At 60.6% G+C, this 27,856-nt stretch overlaps 1 protein-coding gene and 1 long non-coding RNA gene across 5 annotated transcripts in view; one reads left to right on the top strand and one right to left on the bottom strand.

The window, feature by feature from the left end:
• Positions 1-15,444, bottom strand: part of MEF2D (myocyte enhancer factor 2D) — a 31,126-nt gene extending 15,682 nt beyond the window's left edge. For 2 of the 4 annotated variants that reach the window (XM_030301708.1, XM_030301711.1), the window contains exon 1: positions 15,129-15,442. The gene's annotated coding sequence lies outside the window, so the exon portion shown is untranslated. Of the gene's footprint in view, positions 1-15,128 lie in introns of all 4 variants that reach the window. The other 2 variants (XM_030301709.1, XM_030301710.1) reach the window with 2 other exon arrangements.
• Positions 15,445-19,863: 4,419 nt separating this feature from the next.
• LOC115505600 lies at positions 19,864-26,803 on the top strand. Its single transcript, XR_003966072.1, has 4 exons — positions 19,864-19,986; positions 24,507-24,711; positions 26,588-26,676; positions 26,767-26,803. It is a non-coding gene; the product is annotated as an uncharacterized LOC115505600 (long non-coding RNA).
• Positions 26,804-27,856: the final 1,053 nt, after the last annotated feature.

Below are 27,856 nucleotides of genomic sequence, written 5' to 3'. Positions count from 1 at the left end.
GGGTTCTGCTGCTTAAAATGAGTCAATACGTGACCACCGCCCCCCAATCTAGAGCAGAGGTCTGCAAACTTTTTCTGTAAAGGGACGGATAACAACTACTTTAGGCCTCACAGGCTACATGGCTCTGTTGTAACTACTTGACCGCCATTGTGGCGGGAAAGCAGCAGCGGACGACACATAAACAAATAAGCGTGGCTGAGCTCCAGCAAAACCAGATTTATAACAACAGGTCCGGGTCAGATAGGGCCCAGAGGTCACGGTGTGCCGAGTCCTGCTCTGGAGGAGCGGGCCACGTCTAGAACCCAGGTTCACAGCCGCGGGTGTGCGTGGAGGAGGCCGGGGCAGGCACCGGGAAGAGGGCGCCCCATCTCACACACCCATAAACCAGTCATGGCCCACGGGTGAGGAGCCCCAGTTCCACAGCCAGGACGGAGGACGGGACACGGAGCCCTTCCAGAACGGGAGGGGGCGCGGGGATGGAAACCCGGCCTGACCCAGAAAAGGTACGCGCTCTCAGGTGTGGGAGAGGCTGGTGCCCTAACAGGCTGGGTGAGCCCTTGGGGCCTGGAAGGGCCCTGGGTGGGGTGGAGGCCGCTGACGACCCCTGGACCCCTTCAGCTCTGTGATTCCAGGAGAACTGGGGGCGGAGCCTTCCAGGACACCGCGGAGCAAGCGGGCAGTGAGCGCGAGGCCACTCTGATTAGGTCTTAGGAATCCAGGCCTCCCCTCCAGAGATTCCCCCCCATAGAGCCCCAGGCAGAGACCCCACTGCAGAGCCCAGGGAGGTGGGTTCTCAATTCCCCCCGGCCTGGGCAGAGGTGATAGACATGCCTGTACTTAGGAACCCCCTCCCCAACCCCCATTTCCAATGGCTGCTGAGTTTTCCTGGAGCCTTTCCAGCCCCTCTCAACCGTGGCCGCCAAGGTGTCAGAGCAGAAACCAAAGTTCACCCTTGCCGGCATCTCGGCCGCGGAGGGCAGGGAAGGAGGGGGTCGGAGGACTTGGGAGGAGCCAGGGATGCCTCTTCCCATCCTTCTCCAGCCCAGCCTCAAAGAGAGTTTCTGCTCTGTCCTGAGACCTTCAGGAAACAGCTAGAGGGGTCCTGCACCCCTCTCTCGCCCCAGAGATGGATCCCAGAACCTCTTCCTCTCTTCCTTGCCCTCAAGGTGCTCCACGGGCCCTGGGCCTCCTACTGCCCCCCTTCTTGCCCCCCTTGGACAACACCCACACGGCCCAGGGGGCCCGACACCCCATTCTTTGCCTCTGATGCCCGTCTCAGCCAAAGCCCCACCTCAAAGGCCCCTGCCCAAGGGTTACAGCTAGGCTGCTTCCCCGTGCGACCCCAAGGCTGTGTCTTCCGGAGCCGGTGATCTGGGCTTGGCAGGAGGGTGGGGAGGGAACGCGGAGGACAAGGGGGCGAAGACGACGGCTTTTTCAACTAGATTCTGGGGCCTGGCCATGAAAACCCCAATCTAGACTGGTTAATGCTGTCACTGCTGCACTTCTGTGGCTCAGAGCACCCACCTTCCCTCCAGCACCCCTGTTCCCATCTCCCTCTCACCCCCTTTTGTGCGTAAGCAGGTTCTCGCAGAGACGCGGCCTCCATCAGCTTATGGCCAATTCTGCCTCCTCCTCCAAGTGGAGAGAGAACCCTGTGTTTGCTCTCACGACCCCCTGCAGCCTGACCTTGTTCCTGTGGTCCTGGGGGCGCCCTGTTCCTTCCCTTCTAGCGCTCGTCACGACCGTCCGTCAGTCCAAGTCTGCGCTTCCGTTTCATGCCTGGCTCCCAAGTTGCTGGGGCTTCGTGAGGGCAGGACCCACATCTGTCCTTTCCACTACTCCACCCCTGGAAGGAGCAGCTCAGGAAATGTCTGCTGAAAGGGCAGATTCTGTCACTGCTGTGACCCTGTGAGAAGTGCTCCTCGTGGTCTAACTTCGGTCAGTCCTATTGCGGGACCAGCTCCTTTCCCTCTGTCCTCCGTGGGGGCGGAACCCTTCTTCCCCCAACCGCCCCGAACTCGTACATTTGGATACCGTCTACCCTCCAACCACGCCGGCCTCTCCAGGCCTCAACTCTCCCGGCCCTCTGGCTGGTGCAGAGGGTGAGACTCTAAAGTCTTCTAAGAAGCAGCCCTGAGCACATGGATGGGGTTGCTTAGGCAACTGTCGCCTGGCAACCAGCTCCCTGGCTGATCTCCTACACCACCCCCCCACCCCCGCTTCATGCTGGGGGAGCTGGGATGTGAGAGGGATCAGGGCTGAGAAGACAGGGAAGCCAGAGACCCCCTGAGCGTCCTCCGGCAGAGGGGAGTCAGGGATGAACAGACCAGGCTCCATCCATCCCCGGTCTCTGCCAAGGTACCCCAAGCACCTCTATAACCAACCGCCCATGTCCCCAGGGCCCCGTGCCCACTGCCGCCCCTACCTCTGTGCCAACAACACCTGCCAGAGCACGAGATGCCCCTGAATCGGCAGTCCTTCCTCCTATCTAACCAGGAGCCCTCCTACAGAGCAGGCTGTCTGTAATAACGTCTTTCCCCTTCCATCCTTTCTATCCCTTCTATGCTGCCGCAGTCTGAAAGCCCTGGGGCGAGGAGAGGAACTGGGCACACACTTTGGAAGAAGGGCGCCGGGGCCTGGGTGGGGCACAAAGGACCCTATACAGACCCTTCCCGAGGTGCGGAGGCCCATCCTGTCCTGCTTCCCTCCGACTCAATTAGGAAGAGCCTAATGAACACCTGGGCCTCCGTAATGAGCCCTCTGCCTGATTACCTCACCAACTGCCAGGAGCCAGAGGCCTGGGCATCTGTTCTCCAGATGTGTACCTTTTCTCCCTGGCCCGGCCTGCCCCCATTCCTCTTCTCCTCTCTGGCCTTCTCCTCTACGAAGCCCTCCCAGACCTGGCTTTTGGCTGTTTCTCCCGGAGCCCAGAGCTTGAGGGGGCTCAGCAAGACGCCAAGGAGACAAGGGGTTGGCCAGGATGGCTTTCCGGCTCCAGGGGCCCCAGGGGCCCCAGGGCCCGCCTGACCTCAGGCCACAGCTGGGACTCCTCAGGCCGACAGCATCTGGGTCACCAAAAGCAGCCCTTGGAAGGCTCCGGCCGCTGCTGCTTCTGCTTCTCCCAGTCGAGGCAGTGCTGGCAGGACCGGGCTGGGCAGGGTGGGCCTCCTGGGGGTGGGGAGCGAGGACAGAAAGAGCAGAGGGGGAGGATGGCAGCTGGGCTGAGCCCTGGGGAGGCAGGCACAGACCCACCTTCTTTGGGGAAGGGTGGCTGCAGAGAAGCCTCAGCAAATGGAGAACAGAGAGGGACGCAGGGCAGGAGCTCATCTGACAACACCCCAGACGAGAAGGAGGGGCTAAGGGAACCAGAGATGGTAGGAAATCCAGAAGGACCCCACAGACAGACATGCGTCCAGGCCCAAGCCGGGATCCAGACCCAATGGGAAGCCAGAGGGTTGTATCTACATGCAAACGAGGTGCAAACAATATGCAAAACGCACCCCAAAGGGGGTCTCAGTCTGGAAGGGCAAGGGAGAAAAAACAGGCCCCTGCCTCCCCCAATTTAACACCTCTTGGTACCTGAGCAATGTTCAAACCATTCTCGGGTTTCAGAATGATGCTATCTCAGTTCCTGTGTGAGGGTGGCCTGGGGCCAGTGGGGAGAGTTGGGGGGAGCGGTCAGGGCAGCGGTGGCAGGGCTGGCCTTCCTGGGGAGCCCAGAAGTACCTTCCAGCGGCCAGCCTCCAGCCCCTCTCCTGCCTCCCGGCGTCCCCCATAGCCTCCCGCCCACATCTGCCTGCCTCCAGAGCTGCCGTACCGGTGCAGGTCAAAAGGGAGCAGAGGCCCAGAGAGGCTGAGCGAGCGGCCTCCCATCACAGAGCACTGGGCTTCGCCCGGCAGGGAAGGCAGCTCTCATTAGGCAGGCCCTCCAACCCTTCCTCCCAGGCTGATCCAAGCTGCAGGCTGTGGCCTGGAAGGGAAGGCAGGAGGCGCTGGAGACAGCTGTCATCCCTCCTCCCGCCCCTTCCCCGTGGCTGGGCTGCAGGGCATGAAATAAGCAGCAGGCGCTGGGGGAGGGGGTGACAATCCAATCCACCTGTCACCCCCACAGTCAGGCGGCCTCGAGCAGCCTGCTCACTAACGAGGGAGGAGGCGTGGGTGAGGCAGACACAGAGGGGGGTGGGAGAAGGGGACAGACACACAGATGCGAGAAAAGAGGCAGAGAGGCCAAGAGGAAGGCCAAGTGTGGGGCAGAGGCAGGAGGCAGCGACGGGCCAGAGGGCCAGAGGACAGAGGGCGAGGCTGGAGCCCAGACTCAGAGAAGCGGGCAGACAACAGAAGCAGGCCCAACAGCGCCCCGGAGCGGGGCTGGGTGCGTGGGCACAAGGGGATGGGCCGCCAGGCCTGCCCTCCGAATACTTGCAGTCCAGCCAAGAGACGGGCCAGGGAAGGGCAGGTCCCCACCCAGGGCAAGGGCAGGGCGAGGCAAGCAGGCCCTAGGGGCCTGGACTGGGCCCAGACCCCGCTGGGATGGGGCATCTGGGCTCCTGAGGGCGGGCAGGCCCCCACGGCGGGCAGAGGTGAACCCGAGGCCCAGGAGCCCTGTGGGTCCCCCTGGGGACCATCTCTGTTCCCACCCCAACCTGGAGCTTACAGCCCTCCTGGCCACCCTCTTGGCCCTGCAGCCCTCTTCCCCCCAGGCAGGGACATGTGGAAGTGCCCTCTGGAAGGTATGGTGGGCAGGTGAGCCCAGTGACGGCCCCAAACAGCGAGAGGGTGCAGGGGCTCGGGGCCCCTGGGGGACACACAGGGAGCCTTCCTCCGCCAACTCCGAAGTTGCCAGCAGCGGGGGGGGGGGGGGGGGGGGGGGGGGCAGTGCCCAGTTCTCACGCCCCCAGCCGGCTCCCCTCACCGCTCCCCTGCTCCTCTCTGGTGTCCCTCTTCGGTCCCGCCCCTCCCCCAGCCAGGGCAGCCTCTTCGTCCAACCCAGGGCTCCAGCGTCTGCTTTCAAAGGCACAGGCGATGCCCGTCCAGTCCCTAGCCTCCTCCCCTCAAAGTTCTGTTTGGCAGCCTCGATTCCCAAACCCCCGGTTCCCACCATCTTCCCCTCCCTCGGGATCTCCCCTCCCCCAGCCCGGCAGCCTCAGGGTTGGGCAGGGGCTATTTTTAGCCTGGGCACTGAGCTAATTTTAACTCACCGACAGGGACCTGGGGGCGGGCTGGCAGGCTGGGGGGAGGGGGAGCAGCGGTCCGGGGAAAGCTGGACCCCGGCACGGGTGGTCTCGGGTCCTAGGCGCCCCAGGAGGGCAAGTGGAGGCAGGCTCTGCAGCCCGGGCTGAAGGGACAGGAACGGACTCGCCAGAGGAGCACCGACCGGAGTGGCCGCTCCCCGGGCGCCCTCCCCGCGGCTTCCGCTGGACACCTCTCCCGCGCCCCACCCCAGGCTTTCCCGCTGGGCAAATCTCCCGGGATGGGGTCATCCTGTTCTCTGCCCAGGAGATGCCTCTCCAGTGAGGGTCCGTCTCCCGAGCCTCCTCCGCCGCTCCCCCCAGCCTGTCCTTCCTGTAGTCTAGCTCCCATCCTTCCTGCGGCAGCTGTCGGTGTCCAGCTCCCACACAGGCAGCGGCCAGCCCACCCCCCAGGCTCCAGCACCGCCCACCGCGGCTCTGGCCTTCCCCTGGAGGCCTCTGGGCTGGCTCCGAGGACCCAGTTCCTCACCAGTTTCTGGAGCCACCCAGTCTGATCTCAGGAAGAAGCTGGGGGTCACAGGAGACTGAATCTTAGCAGAACTGGGGTGGGTGCGGTTGGGCAATCAACAGCCCAGGGAGGCATGGGGTCTCTGGACACAGGGATTCTGGATGCCTGGGTTCTAGTCCCTGCTCTGACCCTAAATCGCAGCGTGACCTTGAAGAAGTCACTGCCCCCTCCAGGCTTCACACCGCTGGCCAGTACAATGGGTGGGTGGCAGGGACTAGGCACCTGAGTGCCCTTCCAGCCAGGACATTTGGTTCCCGTGCCCTTTGGAGAGGCCCAAAAGGGAGGTCGGAGTGGCTTATTCCATGGGGACGTAACAGAAGAGATGGCCCGGTTGGGTCCGCTGTCCTCCAGCTTGGAGGGAAGGACAGCGTGGAGGCCAGAAGAGAGTAGGGATGGGGCTGATAAAGGGCGAAGGTGTTTTCTGAACAGTCATCCTCACAACAGATGGCGAGGGTCGATGGAGGCCCAGGGTCAGCCAGGGTGGGTACGAGGAGGGCACGCCAGGAGGGGACACCAGGGCCCTGGCAGCCGAGAGTCAGCTACCGCACTGCCCAAGCACACCTGGAATGCCTATCGGACCCAGGGCTTGGGGTCCTACTGCTGATTACTAAGTAATGACTGGCCCAAGGTCACGGTCATGGTCATAAGTGGGGTCAGTTCTGGAACCCGAGCCTGAGCCTTGCTTCACACTCTACCGGGGCGGACTGATCAGGAATGACTCACTACCACTCATTTGCATGAGGATTTGCATAGTGTCTCTGACCTTATTCCATCTGGGCTCAACTTCCCATTCCAGGAACTGCCCCCCCCCTCCCCCCCAGCATCCCTAGGCACTTCGGATGGCGTTCCTGGTACCTCAGCCCTCCAGTGCCATCTTTCTCCTCCAGAAGGCACTCCCGGATTGATCAATAATCCTGGTGGTCCTAAGTTCTCAGGCAACAGGGTCCCCCACTTGTGCCCAGGTGCCTGTCCAGGTGAGGACAAGGGAGCAGGTGTAGTGAGGAGTGAGGGCTGCAGCAGGAGAGACTCGGGCAGTGAAGCGTGCCCGCCGCACGGCTGCCCGGGGCTCCCCAGGAGAAAAGCCCTGCCCCACGGCTGAGCACCAAGGCCCCAAGGCTGGGGCAGCAGAAGGATGCGGCGGGCTGTCCTTTACTTCCGCCCCTGTCCTTATTTCTAAAATCCATTTCCAACACTCCAAACGAGAGGGGGCGGCCCAGCGCAGCAGGCAAGACAGACGCAAAGCTACCGAGAGGACTTCCCAGGGCTGAAGTTTTGGCCTCAAAATAGTCTCTGGGGCTCAAGTTTGCTTTGTTAGAAGTCACCCAGGGGCACCTGGGTGGCTCAGTCGGTTAAATGTCTGGCTTTGGCTCGGGTCACGGTCTCACAGTTCATGGGTTTGAGCCCCACACCGTGCTCTGCACGGACAGCACTGAGCCTGCTTGGGACTCTCTCTCTCTCCCTCCCTCTCTCTGCCCTTCCCCACCTGTGTTCTCTCTCTCTCTCTCTCTCTCTCTCTCTCTCTCGCTCACTCGCTCAAAATAAATAAGCTTAAAAAGAAAAGTCACCCAGCCAAGCACGGGCAGTGGGTAAACGTACAGGAGAGCATGGGGACCTAGTACACCACTCCAACCGATGGGCGCCCCAGGGCCACCGGTCCCCTGCCTGCCCTGAGGAGGTCGGACAAGCTGACCTCTCTGCCTGTCCAGTTACAGTGCCGACGCTTCCAGCCCTGCCCTCTGAAACACGGGAAGCCCAGCAGTGGCCTCCTATCCTGGGGCAGTCCTTCCTGCTATCTAACCTCCTTCCCTCCCACAGTGGCCGATCCTTCCACTGGAACCTAAAGCCGCTTCAGTCGCCTAGAGGAGAGTGGTGGACAAGGGCCCCTGGCCAGATGAAGCGGTTGGGACGGTTAGTGTGTCACCTTCCACCTCCCCACCCAACTTCCCTCTGGGGTCTCAGGAGACAGAAGTGAAAGTGGCAGCTGGGGCCTTGGGGGCGGGTCAGCTTGGGAGCCGTTGGGTGAGCATAACGCCACCGGTGCCGTGTCTGGGCCGCCTGCCATAGCAGACGGTGGGCTGATGGTTAGACCAGGGGAGGGACTTCCCGTGGAAACGAGGGCGTGGGGTAACTATGGACTGGAGGCCCCCGACCAAAGGGAGAGCAGGCTAAAAAGGAAACAGTGGAGGAAAGCGAGCGGGGGACAGTCTCGGAAGGGCACTCTCTTCCAGGGCGGCGCCTGGTCCCTTGTTTAAAGCGGTTAGATGTTTCCTTCCCAACCACAGGGCAGGGGCCCGGCTGAGGCAGACGGAGGGGGTCTGGGCCCTGACTGCCAGAACCCCGGGGGCCAGAAGAGAGGAAGAGAAGGCCCGAGGCCTGGGCCCTCCCTCACACCGGGTGGGACCCATCCTGATGACGGGCAAGGTGGGGGTCGGAATGTGACTGACTGTCCACCTGCAGTCACAGTACGCACCGGGCCGAAAGAGGCCAATCCAATCAGAGAAGGCAAATCCTCCTAGAGACATCATGACCTCAGGGAGCCACGGGGGATTTAAAGGGGCCGCTCAGGGCGGCGGCTGGGTCTCCTCTGGACCGGAAGGACAGTCCTCTAAGCCCCTGGCAGGGGAGGGCGGGCAGTGCGGCTGCGTGGGCCTGCTGAGGCGGCCAGCCAGGCAGCTCTTACAGGATTAGCTTGCTGCTTTCAGGAGAGGTGCCAGGTGGGGCTAAGATGCCCAGCCAGATGGAGGGGGCCCGGCGGGCGGAGGGGGGTACCTCCACACAGCTATGCAAACACTTGACCCCACATTCAAGCCGCACCCCTCCCCGCTGCCCCGCATCTCGCCCTGGCGTGAAGGTTCTGTGCAAAGACCCTCTGCTCGCCGGCCAGGACCCCTGGCTGTCGACCAGCTTTCTCTGCCTGTGATCTGGTGCAATCCTTCCTCTGAGCGGGGGAAGTCCGGCCAGTTGTCCACTCTCAACCCTTCTGCCACACTTTACCACTGGGACCCACCCCCACCCAGGGGGCAGAGGGGTTCCTACCCTCCCCTGCCGGCCAGCCCCTCACCCCTTCCCCCCCTGGGCTGACAGGTGGGAGAAACAAGAGGGAACAGCTGGGCCAGGACACCTGTCTCCACCCAGTCAGTCCGGGCCCCACAGGCCTGCCATGGGGGGGGTGCACCGGGGAGTCAGCAAAGGCGGGGTGGGGGGGGGCAACTGTGCCGGCTGGAGGAAAGGGGCTCAAAGGTCAAGAAGAGATGTGAGGGGGGAGGCCAAAGTCCCCCCCACCCCGTTCAAAATCAGCCCTTCCTCCTGGTCCACCCCAACCGTGACCCTTCACCAAACGCAGAACACAGACGCGCTTTAAAGGAGAAAACTCGAGGTTTGAGGTCATCAGCTCCATTCTCTAGGCCTCCAGGTTACTTGATTGCCTGGAGCCTGGAGCAGGAAGGCTCCAGAGAGGAGACAGACCCCTCCTCTCCCCCCCCCCCGACCCCCACCGACTGTTTCCTCTTGAGGTTGGGGATGAGCTCTCTGACTCCGTATTCTCCCAAACCCGAACCCCAAGTATCTGCTGGGAGGGGGCGGGGCGGGGCGGGGGGCAATCATGGGGACCGAGGGAGCATGCCAGAGGGATCTGCTCGGACTCACGGCGAGGTGGAGGTGGAGGGGCCGGTTCTGAGGCAGGGAGGCAGCTGGCTGGGGAGGCAGGGCTCCGCTCAGTGTCCCCAGCCCGTCCCAGAGTCAGACTGAGCCCTAGGCCCGGAGGCCCCCGCAGGGCCCCCTCAGTACCTCCCACACAACCGAGCCCCTGCCAGGACACCGCCTGCCCCCACCCTGCCTTCAGGGCGGCCGCCCAGGGCCGGCAGGTCCAGGCCAGGCTGCAACTGGGGTCCAGAAGAAAAGAGGCACACCGTCTAAGCCCCCGCTCTCCGGACTGCCTCGCGTCTCCCCGCGGAAGCCAACTCGGAGCCGGGCAGGGACAGGCCCCCCGGTCAGCAGGTCAGCGGTGGAGCGGAGCGACAGAGGTGGGCCCACCGCACCTCCCTCCCCCTAGGGGTTCTAGCAACCCCTCCCAGGGCACAGGCCCCACCAGCCAGGCCTCCCGCCTTCCCACAAGCCAGAGCTCTGGCCCGGCCCGCCTTCCCGCACTGGTGTCTCGCTGTACCCAGCTCGAGGGGGCACAAGCAGGGGGTCACTGGGGCCTGCCCTCACACTCCTCGCCTGGGGCCCTCCTCCCGTGGCACTCCATCGGGGGACAACACCTCCTCAGGGAACCGAAGCAACATGTCCCTCAGTGTGCCACCAAACGCACCTCTGCCCTCTGCCAGGGAGTCCTTCCACTCGTCCTCTTCCTCCTCCCAGGCCTCCCGGGGCCCCCGGCTACATGGCCCCGGCCGCAGGGCGGGACCCTTCCCTTCGCCTCAGACAAGGCCCCTGACACTTGCCAACTGGGAAGAGGGACCTGTGAGGTCTCCCTACTCCAGCTGGATCGAGTGATGCGGAGGCAGGGGTGGAGCAGACGACCCCGAAGCAAGTGGCTTCAGCCTCCAACTCGGCTCCCCAACTGGGAAGAAGTCGTGCAGACAAACGCAAGTCTCCGTGTCACCATGCCCAGCACAGAGCTTGGCACACAGGGACACGACAAATGGAAGTTTCCTTCCCCCAGTGCCCAGGGATCTCAAAACTTTCAGTTTTAGGTCTCCAAAGTATACCGGAAAGTAGAGCAAAGGGGTACGGCCGACGGTGAAGTTCCCGTGACCAGAGGGCAAGAACGCCTCCTTTCCTATATGCTTCCCTGGTCTGCCCAACTCCTAGGGGAGTGGCCGGAGCACCCGGCCAGGGGCACCAAGCCAAGGTCAGTGACCAGGCCTAGAGCCCGGAGCCTCCCGGGAGGCTGAGTTTAAATGAGTAAATATGGTCCCGCCTGGGTGTGGCCAGCAACAGGCCAAGCTCTGGACAAGTCCCTCCCTTCGCAGCCTGCAGCAGAGGGAGACAGCCCAGACAGCGGGCACTCCCCATCCCCGCAAAGGCTGTCGGGGTCCCGCGCAAAGTCCGTGAACACGTCCTCGGGTCTCCACGCCAGCCAGGACCAGCCAGAAGCATAGCTAGGCTCCCAGGAATGGGGGGGTTGCGGCCACAGCCTCAGGAAAAGGAAAGATCAGACGCAAAGGGGCTTGGGGACCAGCCAGGCTGAGGATCTACCCCCACAATGCCTGAGGACTCAGACGCCACCCTGCTCATCAGAGTGAGTGGGGAGGGTGACAGGGACCACAGCCAGAGCAGGACTCCCGGGTGCTCTGATCACAAGGCTAGCGATGCTCCTGGATCCCTGGAGGGCTGACTTACCCCAGGGCACAGGTCAGCATGAGGGGCAGAGGCGGTGCGAGCCAGGGCCTCGGGGAGGGGCACGTGGGGATGCTGCAGGGGTGGTGACAGAGGTCAGCCAGGGGGGGCTGCCCAGCTGTGGTCTCACCTCCGTGCCTCCTGCTCCGGTCAGCCCTCCCTCTTACATGTTCTCGCCCCTCGTCCCCCACCCATCCCAGGCCTCCGAGCCTTTAATCATCTTTCCATTTGCTGCCCTCCCCCGCCCCCCTCGGACCGGCAGCTGCTCCGTGGGTGTCCACACGCGCGTGTGCGCGCGTGTGTACTTGCACACCTTCATGCGTGTGCACCACTGAACTCTGGGGACGTGCCAGGTGCGTCTGGGCACAGCAGTCTGTAGGAGACCCTTCTCCTCCCCCAGCACCCCTGCCGGGGGGAAGGGGCCCAAAGACTCCAGGCAAACTCTCCTCGGCTTCAGGCAAGGGAGCAGGAGAGAAAATGAATACCCCGTCCTCACAAGACCGCCGTGCGAGGCCTTTCAGCAGAGCCGCCTAGAACCGCCAGGGAAGCAAGTGCTTGGAGATCCCCGTCTTTCCCAGGCCAGGCTAGAGCCACCTCTGTGCCCTGAGCCAGCTCCGCCCACGGGTCCCTCCCCGCATGCTGCCGGGGTGGACAGGCCGGGCAGCATCAGCCACGGCACGGCCAGGTGTCCTGCGTCCCGCGCAGAGCGGCTAGCGCCTCACACCTCCCCCTCCCGCCATGAGTAAGTCACCAAACTGGGACAGAAGGACGGTCGGTTGGCCGGACTCCGGCCCCATGACTGGCTCATAAAAGCCACCAGCAATTACAGTGATGCTGAGGCTCGGCCGGCTCGCCACCTCCTCCTCCTCCTCCCTGCAAAAAGGGAGACAATTGCCTCAGACCGGGTGGCCTCAGAGAGCCCGGAGAGTCCCAGCCGTGGTCCCCAGGGATGGGGCGAACCCACCACCACCACCGTGCCACAAGACCCAGGATCTGGCCCTCGACGGCGGACTCCAGGCCCACGTCCGATCCTCACGTCCGCCACGGAAACTGAACGGACGCCAGCTACGACCCGTGCCCCGGAGGTCGGGCCTCCATGACCCACCCCCCATCAGCTCCCCTTCTCTGGTAAGGCCACGGCCGCCCGCACTAGAAGGGCAGAGAAACGGGGGCCTTGGCTCCAAAGGCAAGTAGGGAAATGCCGGCCCCACCCGTCTGTCCCTGCCTCCTCTTGCTCCCACACAGGCAGAGAAGGGGCTGCAAGGTGTCCCGCACGGGGCCCACCCACACCAGGCCAGCGTGAGCGCCGAGATTCTGGACGCAGTGCCAGCCTCGGGAAGGCTGATGAAGGGGGGCACAAGTGCCGGCCCAGGTGGCCAGGAGAAGGTCAGCGAGATGAGCGGAGGACCAGGCCTCTCTGGGGGCACGAGGGCTCAGGATGCTCAGAGACACCTTCCCAGGGCAGGCTCAGAGGAGGAACAGTGGGAAGGGTTAGGTCACAATCAGTGAGGGTCTAACCTCAGGCTTCCTCTCCCCGGGACCCCTAAGGGGCCAGTGGGCCTACCCCCCCACCGCCGCCGCCTCCTTGCTCTGATACTCTAGACCCCACCTAAGTGTATCCTCCATGCCCCCCCCCCACCAGCACACACCTCCCAGGAAAGACCAGGGAAGATTAAAAAAAAAAAAAAAAAAAAAACCTGCTGGAGAAAGATTATATAACAGCAGCCAGAAAGACTATCATATCTCCCAGCCTGTGAGAAGAGCCAGGAGCCAGGGCAGAGCTGGGAAGCCCAGGCCCCTCCGGCCCCGAAGCAGAAGGGACAGAGTGGGGTGGGCAATGGGCAGTAACAGCCACCCTTCTAAATCCCCCACCACTCTGCCCCAGCCAATGGGTCCAGGGCACAGAAGCCCCGGAGGAACCTCTCACGCCCATCCCCCAACACAAGGGTCATGATGCTCTCTGACCAGGTCCCACGTCTTCCCTTGGACCAGGGGTTCCAAGAGCAAGAATTGCGGCTTCCTTCTTATGGCCTCTCCCTACTCTGAAGCCATGCCTGAAACAGCACAGTGAGACTGAAGCTCTGACACAGACTTGCTGTGTGATCTCAGGCAAAAGGCTCAACCTCTCTGGTCTCTAGAGGAGTGTGAGTGAAAACTCTTCCTTTTCCAGGGAAACCAGAGACCCCTCCCTTACAAATCTACACACACGCACACACACACGCACACGCACAAGCACATACAGAGTAGGTGGGGGGTGGGGGAGAGACAACAAAGAGAATATGACCACTGACACTTAAAGGTCCAAACGCCTGTGCTAGGACAAAGTGGGAAAGAGCCACACGTCAGCTCTAGTATCCCCCCAGTCACCCCACATAAACGGGTCCTCAGCCACCCTCACGCTGATCCCACCCCGCCCCCACCTCCTGCCCAACACACTGGGAAACCACAGGAAGGAAATTCATTCCCAGGCAGGCCGTGGGAGCTGGGACAGCCAGGCTAAGTCCTGGGGCGGGTGTGACCCAGCGGCCACAGGCGGGCTGGACAGCTGTGAACACTGACATGTGCCTTTTCAATGCTCTCCTTGGCTACCAGGACCTCCCTGTCCAGGGTTTGAGGACAAGTGGGAGGCGGACAGCTCCCTAACTTCAATACACCCAATCTCCAGCTGGCCTGGGCTCCCCTCCTACTTTGAGGCCAGAGCAGCCCAAGGTCACCGCCCCAGACGGCAAACTTCCCATAGTCCAGGCTGGCCCCCGAATTGCCTAGGAGACCCGCGGAGGGGCTAAGGGAGGGGGGGAGGGCCACCCCCCAAACCAAAGAAACCAGGCCAACTGGGAACCCTCACAAAGGGGACTGGGCACAGGGAAGGGGGACACAGGATCCACCCACTGTACCCTCCCCCAACCCACCAACAATGCACCGTTTAGGAGGAGGGTACAGAGAGCCTCCCACTCGGAAGGACAAACCCGAGGTAACCCAGTCGCGGTGCAAAGTGTGCCCCCAACCAGGACCCTCCCCGCACAGGGACAGACCTCCGGAGGCTGCTGAGAGGTCGGATGGAATCACGAAGAAGGAGCCTTCCGCTCATCCCCCTAAGACCCCAACCTGACAGGAGGGGGCTGGCGTGGGCGCGAGACACAAGATGCATCCCAGTCTCCTTTGGCCCTCCCTCCCCGAAAGCCCCCCAAACTCTCCGTCGACCCCCACTCCCAGACCAGTCCAGCCTGCCATTGGTGGAGAGAGGGACTGGAGAACTCGTGCCCAGATGTTGAACAGCTGCAAACTTCTGGCCAGGGTTTCTCCGACTGGGGCTGCTGCCGAACCAGATCAGGGGTCTCGGAACGGGGGTAGGAGGTCCCCAGGAAGGGTCGAGCGTGCCCACGCCCGCGGCGGCCCCGCGTCCCAACTCCACAGGCACCCGGCAAACCCGGGCCCCGGACACACACACACACTCACACACCCCAACCCACCACCCCGGTGTCATCTGAACGACGTCCCCCCTCCCTCCCCCGCTTCCCAAACAGCTGCGGCTCCCCCCCGCCCCCACCCTCCCGCCGCCCTCCCAGGCCCCCTTCTGCACCATTTCGGGCCAAGGAGGAGTGAACAGGCGGCGCGAGGAGGGAGAGGGAGGGAGGGCCGCCTGTTAAAATGTCAGTCGCTCCCGGCTGTCACCGGAGACCCCCTCTGAGGATGGCGCCCCTTCGCAGACCACTCGGAGGCCGTCGTAACCCCGGACACCCGCAGCCGGGCGCGTCCCCAAGCGCGGGTCCCCACCCCGACCCCGACGCGCAAGGGAATGAGCCCCCTGCACTTGTCCCCCGGCCGCGTCCCCCACACAAACAAGCAGCCCCCCACGTAGTCTCCCACCGACGCCGCCCGGAAACAGCCAGCTCCGCGAGTTCCTCCCACCCGGGGGCCACCCCATCCCACCCCTCAGGGGGACGGTCCCGACCACCCTCCACCCCAAACCCAGGACGGGGTGGGGGAGGGGGCCTCTTAAAGCGGCAGGCGCATTATTTTCCCCTACTCACCGGCCCCGCTGGGGGAAGGGGGTGTCACGGCTGGGACGGGTGGCCCTCGCCCCCGGTCCGGGGGATCTTCAACACCGGGCAGCCGCAGCTCCGGGCGGGGGGAATAACAAATGAGGCCGGCGTCCGCGCGGGCCCTGGGCGGCGCCGGGGGGCCTGGGCCCCCGCCGGGGGCGCGGGGGCGGACAGGCGCGCGGCGGGCAGGGGGAACCGGGGCCGAGCGCCCGAGCCGCCTCGGCGTTGTTGATATTTTGCTTCCTTCCTCCTTTCGGGCTCCAAAGGTAACTCCTCCAGCCCCCGGGAGTCGAGGCCGACGTAGGCACAGCTCAGCCTAGCTTGAGGGGTGGGGCCCGGGGCTGACGGGCAGGCAGGGGGGCCAATGGGAGGAGCCCGAGGCGGCGGGGCGGGGCCGGAGGGGGCGGATCTGGCCGCGGCCCCGCCTCGCGCCTCCCGCGGCCGGCCGGGCGGGCCGGGCGCCCCACCCACCGCCCTCCAGGCTAGGCTGCGGCGCCGGGAGCGGCGGATCCCTCCGCCGGCCGCGAGGGGAGGGGAGGGGTGGCGAGGCGAGGCGAGGCGAGGCGAAGGGAGGGATGGGGAGGGGGCCGGGCTGGCGGCGCGGGGAGGCGAGGCTAGCCGATCGCGGAGGGCCGGCCGGCGCGGGGCGCCCCTCGGCGCTGCTGCCCCCGTGCGCTTGCCGCGGTCCTCCCCGCAGGCGCGGCAGCCGCCGCGCACCCGCGCACACGAGCGGCCCCCGTCGGCCCCCAAGCCCCGGGAGAGTTGGAGGTGGCGGTCTAAGTAGACAAATTCAGGGTGGACGCCGAATGGCGACAAGATTCCGGCTCCCCCACTTAGTGTGCGCCGAAGCCGCGCGCAGAGGAGCACGTTCTCTGCCGGGGGTTACCTGGGGGAGCTCGCCCGCCCCTCTACCTGTGACGGGCGCCTCCCTCCCCGGGCCCGGTTCGGCAGACGCCCAGCAATTTAAAGCGACAGCTCATAGTTCTTGGGTGACCTAATCCCCAGTGCCTGCGGTCCCAGAGCACTTACAGCCGAGGGGGGCAATTTAAAGGGGCGGGACCTTAATTTCCCCCAGCACAGGAAACGCCCGAGAGCATCTTATTAAAGAAGCAGTAGTAGCTCTTAAAAAAAAAAAAAAAAAATTAAAAATAAAAAAATCCCTAGTTGCCCCAGGGCGTGGTGAATCTTCACGTGCCCTACAACAGGAGTGTGGGTGCCATGCCTGCCTACCCCACTGACCCGGCAGACTTCTTCTCCAGCAAACCTATTACCTCCAGATCCTGCTGCTTTCTTCCTGCGGCCTTAGGAAATGATGGAATCCGGCTTCGATCTCTAAGAACCTTGCAGAACAGAGGGGCGCTCAGTTCTTCACACACCCTGATTTCTATCTGGCTGGGTCTGATTTACTGAACAAAGACGAGATTCTGCGTGAAGTGTTGGGTTAAGTTCTGGGTGAAGAGACTAATATATACGAGAGAGACAGCTAGTCGTGGTGATCGAAAGCATCAACAGTGGAGCAGTGGAGCTGCCTGGGTTCGAGTCCTCACCTTACCCTGCGTTACCTTCCCCCATGTATGTTACCTGTGAACATGGGTACATGGGTTAACCTCCCTGAGCCTCGTGATCCTCATGGCTAAAATGGAGATGGTGATAACAGTGCCTAACTCCCACGTTTGGTGTGGAGATTAAATGAGCGTATGCAAGTAGACTGCTTAGAACGGTGCCTCACGCTACATTATAATAACTTAAGGGTTGGACTCCCAAGACAACTTTAGGCCCATTGTCCCATACGGGCCTCAAAGGAGGCAAGATCAGTGGAGCTGCTTTGCCAATAGGTTGGAGGTTTATCTTGTATGTCCTAAAACAGGAAGCCAGCAGGCTCCTATTTCCTCGGCCTCAGTTTCCAACCCTTCCACCTGGCCCCTCCTTCGGGAAACCTGATTTAAACAGTGTCCTGCTTTGTCCCCAAATGTAGCTTCTCAGTTCTCCATCAGATCTGGGAGATGGGGCCCCAGCACCAGAAGATGTCAGTCTTCCCTGCGAGGCAGGGCTAGCTTGCCCCAAAGACCTCACTCAGGGGAGGCTAGGGGAGCCCATCTGTCCTGTCCCAGAGGACCGTGAGAGGAGCAGAGCCTTGTGCCAGGGCTGGGGCTGTGGCAGTAGCGAGATGGGAAAGTGCCTCCCCCCTCAAGTGGGGAACCTCCCCTCACTTGTGGCCTCTATTTTTAGTGCTTCCCCAGGCTCTCGCTGGAGAAACCGTTTAGTCATCAGGGTGTTTATTTTCCGGCTGTTTCCGACGTCGGGAAAGCAGAATGTTGAGACTGGAGAGATCCAGGGCTGCTGGAAAAGACTTCTTAGGAACAGGCCTGGGAACTCAGCCTTCAGACCTTTGGGTCCCAAGATCGTAGTTAAAAACCAAAGTGGGCACGGGGCAGCCAAGCCCCCAGGAGACCGAGAGATGGGTTCTCAGCCTGCCTCCAGTTTGGAGTCTCTCCAAGCCAGAGACCCCTATGGCCCCAACTCTACTTGAAGGATTTTCTCCAAGAACATAGGCAGCCCCCAGAACAAATTCTCCCTGACCGCTGATTCCCAGAACCCCCCTCCCCAACCTCTGATAGATCTGCGCGGTGAGCCTCCCGCCAACCACAGCTCCAGCCAATCTCAAGCCGGAGGCCGGCTTGCCGGGGCTGTGATTGGCTGGCTAGTCCTCCTGCCTTGGAATGTTGGGTCCTTAACAAAGGAATGAGGAAGGAAGGTGAGTCACCTGGGAGGGTGTTAAAGGGCCAGGAGCTGGAGAGAGAAAGGAGCGAGGGAACAGTTCAGTGACGGAGATGGAGTGTCCCGAACCCTGCGATGCTGAACGATAATTCGCTAGAGAACAGAGTAGGAGAGAGTCGCAGAGACTGACGTTACAAGCGGGACAGAATTTACATATATTTATTGGGAGAAAGTCATGGAAAAGAAAAGTAACAGATACAAGGTCTTCATTTCCGAGAAAGACTAAGAAAGGATCTAGGGAGAAATGTTGCTGGGAGTTAGATTATAACAAAGACTTCCTGAAACTGACTCACCGCATCTTTGTCTTCTAGCCCCTGCACTACCCATCCCAGGATCCTTTAGGGGGAAGAATACCCTGGCAGCCTCAGGGGCCTGGGTTTTCATTCTTCCTTCTCCCCCTCTGGCTCCCAACCCATCTTTTGTAGAGAAAAGTCATCTTACAGCCCAAAGTTGCTATAAAACCCCGGAGGAGGCAGACAAGTGCCCACCAAAGGCCTGTAAAGTGTGTGACTCCTCCGTAACAGCGTGGCCCTCGAGGGCCCCCGTAGTTTCTACAACAAAGGGACACCCTTTATTCACACCGCCACCGTAATTGGGAAAGGTCTTCCTCACCCCCAAGGGCTGCTTCCCTTCTTGCCTGTTGTTCCAGAACCCTAGGAAGCCACTGCTGCTGTTCCAGCCTTCTTCTGGCTGCTTGGTTTGACCCCTCTCTCCTTCCTCACTGCCATTTGGAGGATCCCCGCCCCCCACCTCCCTCCATTTCATCCCTTCTACTGGGCTGATCATTCTTCCTCCCCATTTTTCAATCTCTCCCCACACCTTCCACCTTGTTTGTGAGGGCAGGGGCCATCAGCGGGGGTCTGGGGGCCCTCCTGTGCGCACATTCTCCACCAGGGCCTGTGTATCATCTGCTTGTGTAGAGTGCTCTGTAAGCCACGTGGCTACCTCGCCAGTACACATCGGGCTGGACTGACATTTTTGGTTTCCAATTTACTCTTCTGCGCCGGGTCCTGATCTCCTTGAGGGCAGCAGTTAAATAAGCTTTGGTTTTGCAGGGCCTGGAGTGGAACGCGTTCAGCCAATGTCTGTTACATGAATCTGTGCATATCTGTGTACGTAGCTGTGTATCTCAGTTAAGATTACAAAAACTTTAATGGATATCTCCTCTATTTGTCCATTGATTACTCTGTGCTGGCCCAGGGATGGGGCTCTGATCTGGGGCCCAGACAAGTCCAGCTCTAGGCCAGAAAGGGGGGCGGGGGGGGGGAGGAGTTAAGCAGAGAGTTGTCCTAGGCTGTGCTGGCAAAGCTGTGCCCCAAGCTCAGTGCCAGGGTGCCCTGTCTGGGGCCAGGCCCGGGGCAAAGGGCAGAGGCCCCGCCCTGGATCTGAAGGGGGCAGGAAAGGGGTGCCAAAGCCGGGTCCTCGGTCCGTGCCCCCTCTACAAGAGTTCCCTGCCCCGGGCTGGGCAGGATGTGGTGGCAGCTGCAAGAGGGTGGGCAGGATGTGGGGGTGGGGGCAGCTGAAACGAAGCCTGACATTCGCCTCCCCAGCTCCTCCCTCCTTCCCTCCCCCCCCAACCCGCCCCCTCCAGGTCACGTGCTTCTAGCCCGGGCACCGACGGACTATTTCTCCCTTTCTGCGGAAGGACATAATTGACATGGCAAACTCAAGTCACCTTCGACTTCAGCGGTACCACGCCTTTTTCTTGCCTCGTAGCCCAGGACAGAAAGTTTGCCAGATACACATTTCTTTAAAGCCCTGCTCACCAATTCGGGAGTGGCCCCTTTAAATGCAAATGAACCGCCTTCTCGCTCTCGCCCCCCGCCCCCATCCCAACTTCGCTCCTCGTGCCCAGACTCCGCCAGCTGCCATTGACGTCACGCGTGCGTCAGCGTCGCCAGCCCAACCAGACGGCACGTGGGGGGAAGAAGGTGGCCTTAAAGGGCCAGCCGCCTTCGGCCGGCAGGGTCGCAGCTGTGAGTTTGGCCTTGGAAAGGAGGAATGAAATGAGAGGTGGGGAAATCTGTTGGAGCGAGAGGACATGCAGGATAGACGTTAGGAAGGACAGGTAGGAGTTGTGCTCCTTCCCAGAGTAGGAGGGCCAGGCGTTTCCTCTAGACTCCCCAGAAGGTTGGGGTTTGCGCCCGGGAGAGCAGCGCTGGAGAACAGCTCTGAGGGTAGAGGAGGCTGGCACTTAAGACTCGCCCAGTTATAATGTCAGCCCTTCCTTCGTCCCTGCCCCGCATGTCCGCAACGCAAGGAACTCGTTCTCCTCCGCATCTCCAGCACGGTGCATTTCCAACACGGAGAGCAAAGCTCCTGGTAGGCAGGTATTCGGTATTTGTAGAATCAATGGGATCCAGTGCAAAGTCGCCTCCTTCAGGAGGCTCTCCCTGAATGCCCCACCGGCGGGCTAGCGCGTCCCAGCTGCTAAGGACGGACCGCCCACAGCATTCAATGAACCTGCGTCTTCCTTCCGTGCATTAGCGACCACGAGGCAGTGCTGAAGCGCTCAGATCTTGGAGTGATGTAGACACGGGGTCGAATCCCCTTTATACTGTTTACTGGCTGAGGGACTTTGGAACAAGTGTGTTCATCTGCTAAGTGTCAAATGGGGCTAATGCTGCTTGGACCGCATACTTGTTAGCGGGATTGAAGGAGGCGGCCCCTCTCGCATGGTATCTGTTTCATTGTAAGCCCCTCAATGATGGTGGGGAGTGCGTTTTAGGATGCTTCCCTCCCCCACTAAACTGTGTGCTTATGGAGAGCGAGGACCGTGCCACACTAATTTATTCCCAGAACCCACACCATGCAGGGTTTAGGGTTGGTGATTTAAAAATGTTTGCTGAGTGAATAAACATGAGTGAATGAGTGATTTCAGTATTTCCTGAAATCTGACCTCCAAACCCACCCCTGAAGCTGTTACCCAAAGGGAGAAAACATTACAAATGCCCCCCCTCTGTGCCCCAGCTTTTCAGCTCTGTGGCAGAGGTTGGGGTGAGGCCCTAATCACTGTGGTTGAACCAAAAGTATTATGCAAACAAGCCAGAAATGATGGGTCTGCAGTGGAGAGTTGAGGGGGCCTCCCCACCCCAGCTCTGCTGCTTAGAATCCTGACCCGGGACCCCCAGGCCGGGCTGCCAGGGGCAGAGGACACTAAATGGAGCTGGACAAGGGGAGTTTCTTGCCCCTTCAGAGTCTCTTAGCCCAGACACGGGTCCATCTTCGGCCTCTCCTTCTCCGGAGCCCTGTCTGTCCTGTGCCCGGCTCTGCCTCCCATCCCCCACCCCAACCTTCATTCCTTCTACAGCTTCCTCACGGTTATAGTGGGGGGTGCGGGGGGCACAAGGCCTCCTACCACCTGATTCCAGCTCGCTGGCCAGAGGAGCAAGAGCCACCTCATCCTGGTTCGGCCTGGCTCGTAGCTGCTTATCGATCTGATTTTCGATATCTGTCACCATCTCTGAAGTAGAAGGGCGTTCAGACAACAGAAGGAACTTCCTGCCAGGGGAGGAGCTCTGAGAGCCCTCTCCTTCCCTGAAGACCAGGAGGAAGTGGGGTGACCCTCCTCTGGGGGAGAGCAACCCTGTCAGCTCAGGAACCGCGAGGGGCACGGATGGGTCCCCACAGGACTCTCCCCGCTGCCTGGGTGCCGGCTCCACCCCCTGCCGGGGTAGGGTGCTGTCCAGGAGCATTCTGTGTTCCAGAAAACCCCAAAATAACCCAACTTTGCTGTCCAGCTGCTATTTCTGTCCATCTTGTTTAATTATTCAAACCCAAGTTGGGGAGTGAACTATAAAAAGCTCTCCTACTTGGGGACCCAGGAGAGCTGGGAGGCTCGCCAGGCTGCATTACCAACAGGGCCACATGGTTTGGGTGAGGTCACTCGGTCCGGTCTCCTGCCTGAAAGTTCCATCTGCTGTTTGCCTGCTTCCTCGGCCAGAAGGCAGAGGCCAGGCCTCCCTCCCTGCATCTCCGGCTCTGTGGCAGCCCGTCCTGCCGGGGAGCCGGGCTCCAGCCCGCACTCTGGAAGCGTGCGCTCACCGCTTCCTAGCCCTGGTTCTTATCCCACAGATCCTATCATCAGACCCAAGCATCCAGGACTGAGGGGGTGGGGTGGCAGGAAGTGCAGGTAAAGAGGTCAAGTCCGGTGGACAGTGCGGTGGACACTGGGCCCTTGGAGGGCACTCTGGCAGTGGGGGGGCTGGGGGGTGCTTTTCTGGGTGGGGCAGGCTCCTGTCACAGGTGCTGAGCTTCTTCAGGGGCTTCTCTTGGGGACTCTGATATTGTAGCTGAAGGGACAGAGGGAAAGCAGCAGGGACTTTGTTTTTCTGGGCCTAATCCTCTTCTGGTCGCCCAGAAGTTCAATGTCAGTTTCCACTGAAACTGAAGCCCCGGTTGCAGGTGGCGGTGGGAGGTGCAGAAAGCAGGGTACCCCTGGGGGTCTGTTCTGGGATCCCCCCTCCCCTCTTAGGCCTTTCCTAGAGAGGTGATAACAAAGGGTGTGGCCACAGTTGCTATGGCAACTTGGGGAGCGTAGTGGGGGGGGGTGTTAGGACTGGGCCTCGCTCAGCCTGAGCCGGAGGGGCCGAAGGAGAGGCCGGGCCCGCCCTTGGGACAGATGCAGGTGGAGGCAGACTTAGAGGACTAGGGCTTTGAGCCCCAAGAGAGGAGGAGACCGCAGGGGCAGACCCGGAGACCCAGGACACAAGTGGGGGGGGGCGGCGGGAGGTCCAGTGTGGGAGGGGAAGCGGCAGCTTGCAGAAGCTGGGGGCGGCGGAGCCCGGCAGGACTTTGCAAGAGAGCGTGTGGGACCCAAGTGTTAAAGAGGGCCCTGGGCTTTACCCTCGGCCTGTCTGGGGGCTTGTTCCCACACATTCCCTGGCAGCGGTTCCTGTGAAGTCCAACCTGCCCCCACCCCTGCCTCGGCTCTACTGGAGCTGCAGGGGAAGGTGCTGAGGTAGGGGAAGAGGCTGGCCGTTGCTAAGCAACCAGAGGCTGTGTACCTGGAGGGCATGGGAGGGGGCCCTGGCAAGGATCGCAGGCGCCAGGGAGGTGGGGAGACCGCGGAGGGCCTGGGTGGATGGACAAAGCTCAAGGCTCCCTCTGCCATCGTCCTCCTGACAGCGGCAGAGGAGGGACGCACTTGTCACCCAGTAAGTGTGTTAATGAATGTGTAAGCGTGTGGCCCCTCTCCGGGGGGCTGCCACTGCACACGGCCCCCGTGGGACTCTCTCTGAGGGCAGGCGGGGCCCGGGCTGGGGGTAGGGGCCGAAAGACAGTGTAAGCATCTCTCACTGGTTATGGGAGGGGCGGAGGGCTTGCCTGTCCGTTGAAGGTAGCGCCCCTATGGAGATGCTGCGGCTGGAGGGGGGCAGCTTGGGTGAGACAGGCTACACAGGAGGGGCCGCCTGAAGTCCAAGTGCTCTCGAGGCTCGTGTTGTCCACCGTATTTCATCGTTTCTAATCTATTATTTTCAGCCTATTTGGGGGCGGGCTGGAGATTGACAGAGGTAACCATCAAAGGGAGCCCTGTGGCCCACACACCTGCATCCCTGCCAGGCTAAGGAAGCCGCTCAGGCCATCCGCAGTGTGGACACACGACCGCCCCCGCGCGTGGCTGGTGGCTCCCCACGGACTCAGCTCCCATCCAGAAAGCGCACCTTCATGGGGCGAGCATTTGCTGTGCACCTGTGCCGGGGTCCTGGGGAAGCGGCGAGAGGTGGGCCCGGTGGACTCTCCCCCCGCACCTGCGGTCTCTCCCGGGATGGTCCCCAAACCCTGCAGGGGACCGCCTGTGCTTCGCCCCCTCCTCTCCATAAGCGCTGGCAAGTTGCGAGACCCCCCCCCCCGCCATTGCACGTGCTCCGGACTGACCCCCGAGGGCTGTGTTGCTGGGAAGACGCAGGGGCCTCCTGGTTGCTGACCCATGAGAAAGAGAAAAACCTGGGAATAAAAGGGTACAGGCTCATTTTGTTTTCATGCCCGCCTCACGGGGGCACCCCGGAAGGCATGAGGCATATGTTCTCAGCATCGCACCACAAGCCCACGGATGTCTGAATCCTCAACCTCCGTGTACAGATGACCAAACAGAAGCTCAGAGAGGTTGAGGAGCCATGTTCATGGTCACACAGCAGGAAATGGCTCTGGGATTCCAAGCCAGGCCTGTCTGTTGCCCCGTAAACGGTCAAGGGAGAAAACACTTTCCCTGTTGCCCTGACTATGTGGTCACAGGGACACTGGAGGGGCCCAGGACCCCAGAGGGAGGGGAGACCTCAGAGCACGGTTAGGCAGTACCCCCATGAACTAATAAAGAAGCAGCGGGCACTCAGAAATCCTGCGTGGTCACACGGGGACCTCGGAATCGCTCAGGTTTAGAGAAAGCCAGTGCAGAAGGCTGGGTCGGGCAGACCGGAGATTGAGTTCCAGCTCGGCCGTTTCTAGCTGTGTGACCTTAGGCACGCCACTGACCCTCTCTGAGCTTCACTTTCCTCAGCGTGAAGGTGACACTCCTGGAAAACTGCAGAGATTAGATAGGGCTATGTGTGGTGCCTTGCAATAATTCTCCTCTCCTTCCTTTCCCTGCAGGAGGAGATCGCGGGTGACCAAGGGCACATTGAAAGGCCCACGCAAACCTGGTGGCCGAGTGACAACAGTACTTTGGGGGAGCCTCGCAGAGGTTTGTGGAAGGTCTCTGAGGTGTCTCCCCCTCTCGTGGTGGGGGCAGCAGGGAAGCGACGTATGAAGCAGGAGTTATCAAGAAAGGGCCCGAAAGCTGTCCTCTGCTGGAGGGGTGAGTAATGACCACAGGTGACAGAGGGGACACAATGTCCATTCCTGTTTCTCACCTTTAAGACAGATTTTTTTTAAGTTTATTTATTTTGAGAGAGAGTGAGAGAGCAGGGGAGGGGCAGAGAGAGAGGGAGAGAGAATCCCAAGCAGGCTCCACACTGTCAGCAGAGAGCCTGACGTGGGGCTCGAACTCACGCACCGCAAGATCATGACCTGAGCTGAAGTCGGATGCTTAACCACTTGGGCCACCCAGGTGCCCCCCAAGACAGATATTTAAAGTGGAGACAAGAGGGGCGCCTGGGTGGCGCAGTCGGTTAAGCGTCCGACTTCAGCCAGGTCACGATCTCGCGGTCCGGGAGTTCGAGCCCCGCGTCGGGCTCTGGGCTGATGGCTCAGAGCCTGGAGCCTGTTTCCGATTCTGTGTCTCCCTCTCTCTCTGCCCCTCCCCCGTTCATGCTCTGTCTCTCTCTGTCTCAAAAATAAATAAACTTAAAAAAAAAAAAAAAGAAAGCCCATATGACTTTGGGCAAATCATTTTAAAAAAATAAATAAATAAATAAAGTGGAGACAAGAGAATGGAAGTTCTAGAAAGGATGACAATAGTTCCCCAGCCCAGTCATCCGTGACTTCCTGTGTGCAACATGGGGATCAGCCGCTGTGCCCCGAACCCACGGGCGGCCTCGCCTGGTCGTGCGCCCGAAGCAGGTGTACCGTTATAGGGTAGTGGACTTGCAGGGAAAGAGGGAAGACGGAGCATCACTGCTGTGCCCGGTGCTTGGACTCTGTGCACAGGGCAGGGGTCTTTAAGGGTGGCCTCGAAGGCTAGGAGCTCGTCAAGGGCCCTCCCGGAGCTCCACGCAGGGCCCAGCGGCTTCCTTCGTTCGTTTCGCACAGCGGGCTCCCAAGTAGGCCTTCCTTTGAAGCCCCCTCCCCGGACCAAAGCAATCCCCCTTCCCCGCCCGCCGTGCTGCCTTGTGGAATGTCTCTGCCGCAGAAGGAAGGCCGCACGGCCGCACTGGGGGAGGAGCCGGGCCGGACCCGCCAAATGGCAACTGTCGTTACAGTGACTTACGGTTTCCGGGATTGATTGGGTTCCGCTGGGTGGTTTTCACTCAGCGGCTCGTGTTCTGACCGGGTCGGGGGTGAAGGCGTCCTCTTGGCCTCACGTGTCTGGACTCGGGCTGGGAACACTCAGACGGGCGGGCTCCAGAAAAGCTCTGCTGATTTCTCTGTCTAGCCCGTCCTTGTGGTCTTTCCAGCACGGGGCCTTCAGAATCCTTCCAGGGAGGGGCTCAGGGCTCCAGAATTGACGTGTCTGAGCACAGAGAGCCACGGGGGGTCGGTCCTGCTTCTTAGGACCTGGTCTGGGGAGTGACCTAGTGTCGCTTCTGGGCCACGGTAGTGAGGCGGTCACGGGCCCCGCCCGGGTGGGGACGGAGCCTCCACCGGTGGACAGGGCGAGGTTTTGGAAGAGCGGTGGGATAGGAAGTGGCCTGCCCGTTTCTGGAAACCGCACTCTGCCACAGTATGTTTGCACACGTGGATGCAAATATATAGAAAAAAGGCCCCAGAGGGTCTGTACGAAAATATCAGCAAGGCTTACCTGTGGAGGGGGTGGGGTGCAGGTGTCTTCTGTCTACCTTCGTATGCATTACTTGAGTCTTTTACTTGGAGATGATATGTACGTTATTTTGTTGAGTGGAAAGGGAAGAAAAAAGGGAGAGACACCAGGTAAAAGTTGGCTGTAAGCCCTTCATCATAACAGGTTTGATAGATTGGTGTTTCTGGAGACTGTGGCACCAGGCATCTGAATTTCATGAACGCATTTCATTAGGTTGGTTATGTTTTATTCATTTTTTTAAGTTTATTTTTTTTAGTAATCTCTGCACCCGACGTGGGGCTCAAACTCACGACCCCGAGATCAAGGGCTGGAGGTTCTTCCGACCGAGCCGGCCAGTAGCCTCAGGTTGGTTATATTTTATTTTATTTTGTTTTGTTTATTATTTATTATATTTTATTTTAATTGTTTTAATGTTTATTTATTTTGGGGAGACAGAGAGACAGAGCGTGAGCAGGGGAGGGGCAGAGAGAGAGGGAGACACAGAATCCGAAGCGGGCTCCAGGCTCCGAGCCGTCGGCGCAGAGCCCGACGCGGGACTTGAACTCACTGACTGCGAGATCCTGACCTGAGCTGAAGTGGGACACTTAACCGACTGAGCCACCCCGACGCCCCAGGTTGGTTACATTTTAAGTAAGATGCAGAAATGCGGACAGAGTTATTATTATTTTTCAGCGTTATTGAGATATCATTGACATATAACATTATATCAACTTCAGGTGTGCAATGTAACAATTCGATGCGAATTCCTATTGAGAAAGGATCACCATAGTAGGGTTAGTTAACATTCCACAACCTCACACCATCATCGTGTGCGCACGGGTGTGCGTGGGGAGGACATTTAGGACCTGCTCTCAGCAACTATCACGTGTCGCTAACTGTAGTCACCACGCTGTGAGTTACACGCTCAGCACTGGCTCCTCTCCTGACCGGAAGGTTGTGCCCTTTGACTAACATCCGCCATTTCTACCCCTGCCCCCGAGAACAGCGTGATTCACTCCTTTAACAAACATTTATTGCCTGCTGCGGCCGTACCCGGGACATCTTGTTAGCGGGTCTCAGTTAGCTTTGAGGGACATCTCTCTAGGTCCCTCCATGGCCGGGTCCCGCTCCCCACGTTTACGTGGAAAGAGAAAAGTGGGTCCTGTCGAGGAGATGGCGTCAGGATGTAAAAAGGCTTCAACGTATTAGATAAAGATCGGGGCGCCTGGCTGGCGGTGGAGCGAGCGACTCTCGATCTCCGGTTGTGAGTTCGAGCCCCACGCCGGGGGCACAGACTACTTTTAAAAAATCTTTAAACGTGTGTCTGTATATATGAAATAAAAATAGTGAAGATGTTCCTCTCCACCCTCGCGATTGTGTATTGCTATGTAACGAACCGCCTTAAAACATAGTGGCTCAGAACAACAATAACAGCGTGATGGGTATGATTATGGTTCTGGGCCTGACCGAGCTCAGCCGGGCGGCTCTCTCCCAGGGCCGCTCCGGTGGCTGGAGGGCCCCCAGAGGCTTCCGCTCACGCTCAGTT

This window comes from Lynx canadensis, chromosome F1, assembly GCF_007474595.2.
Source record: "Lynx canadensis isolate LIC74 chromosome F1, mLynCan4.pri.v2, whole genome shotgun sequence".
Lineage (NCBI taxonomy): Eukaryota > Metazoa > Chordata > Mammalia > Carnivora > Felidae > Lynx > Lynx canadensis.
This window is presented reverse-complemented; position numbering and strand designations above follow the sequence as displayed.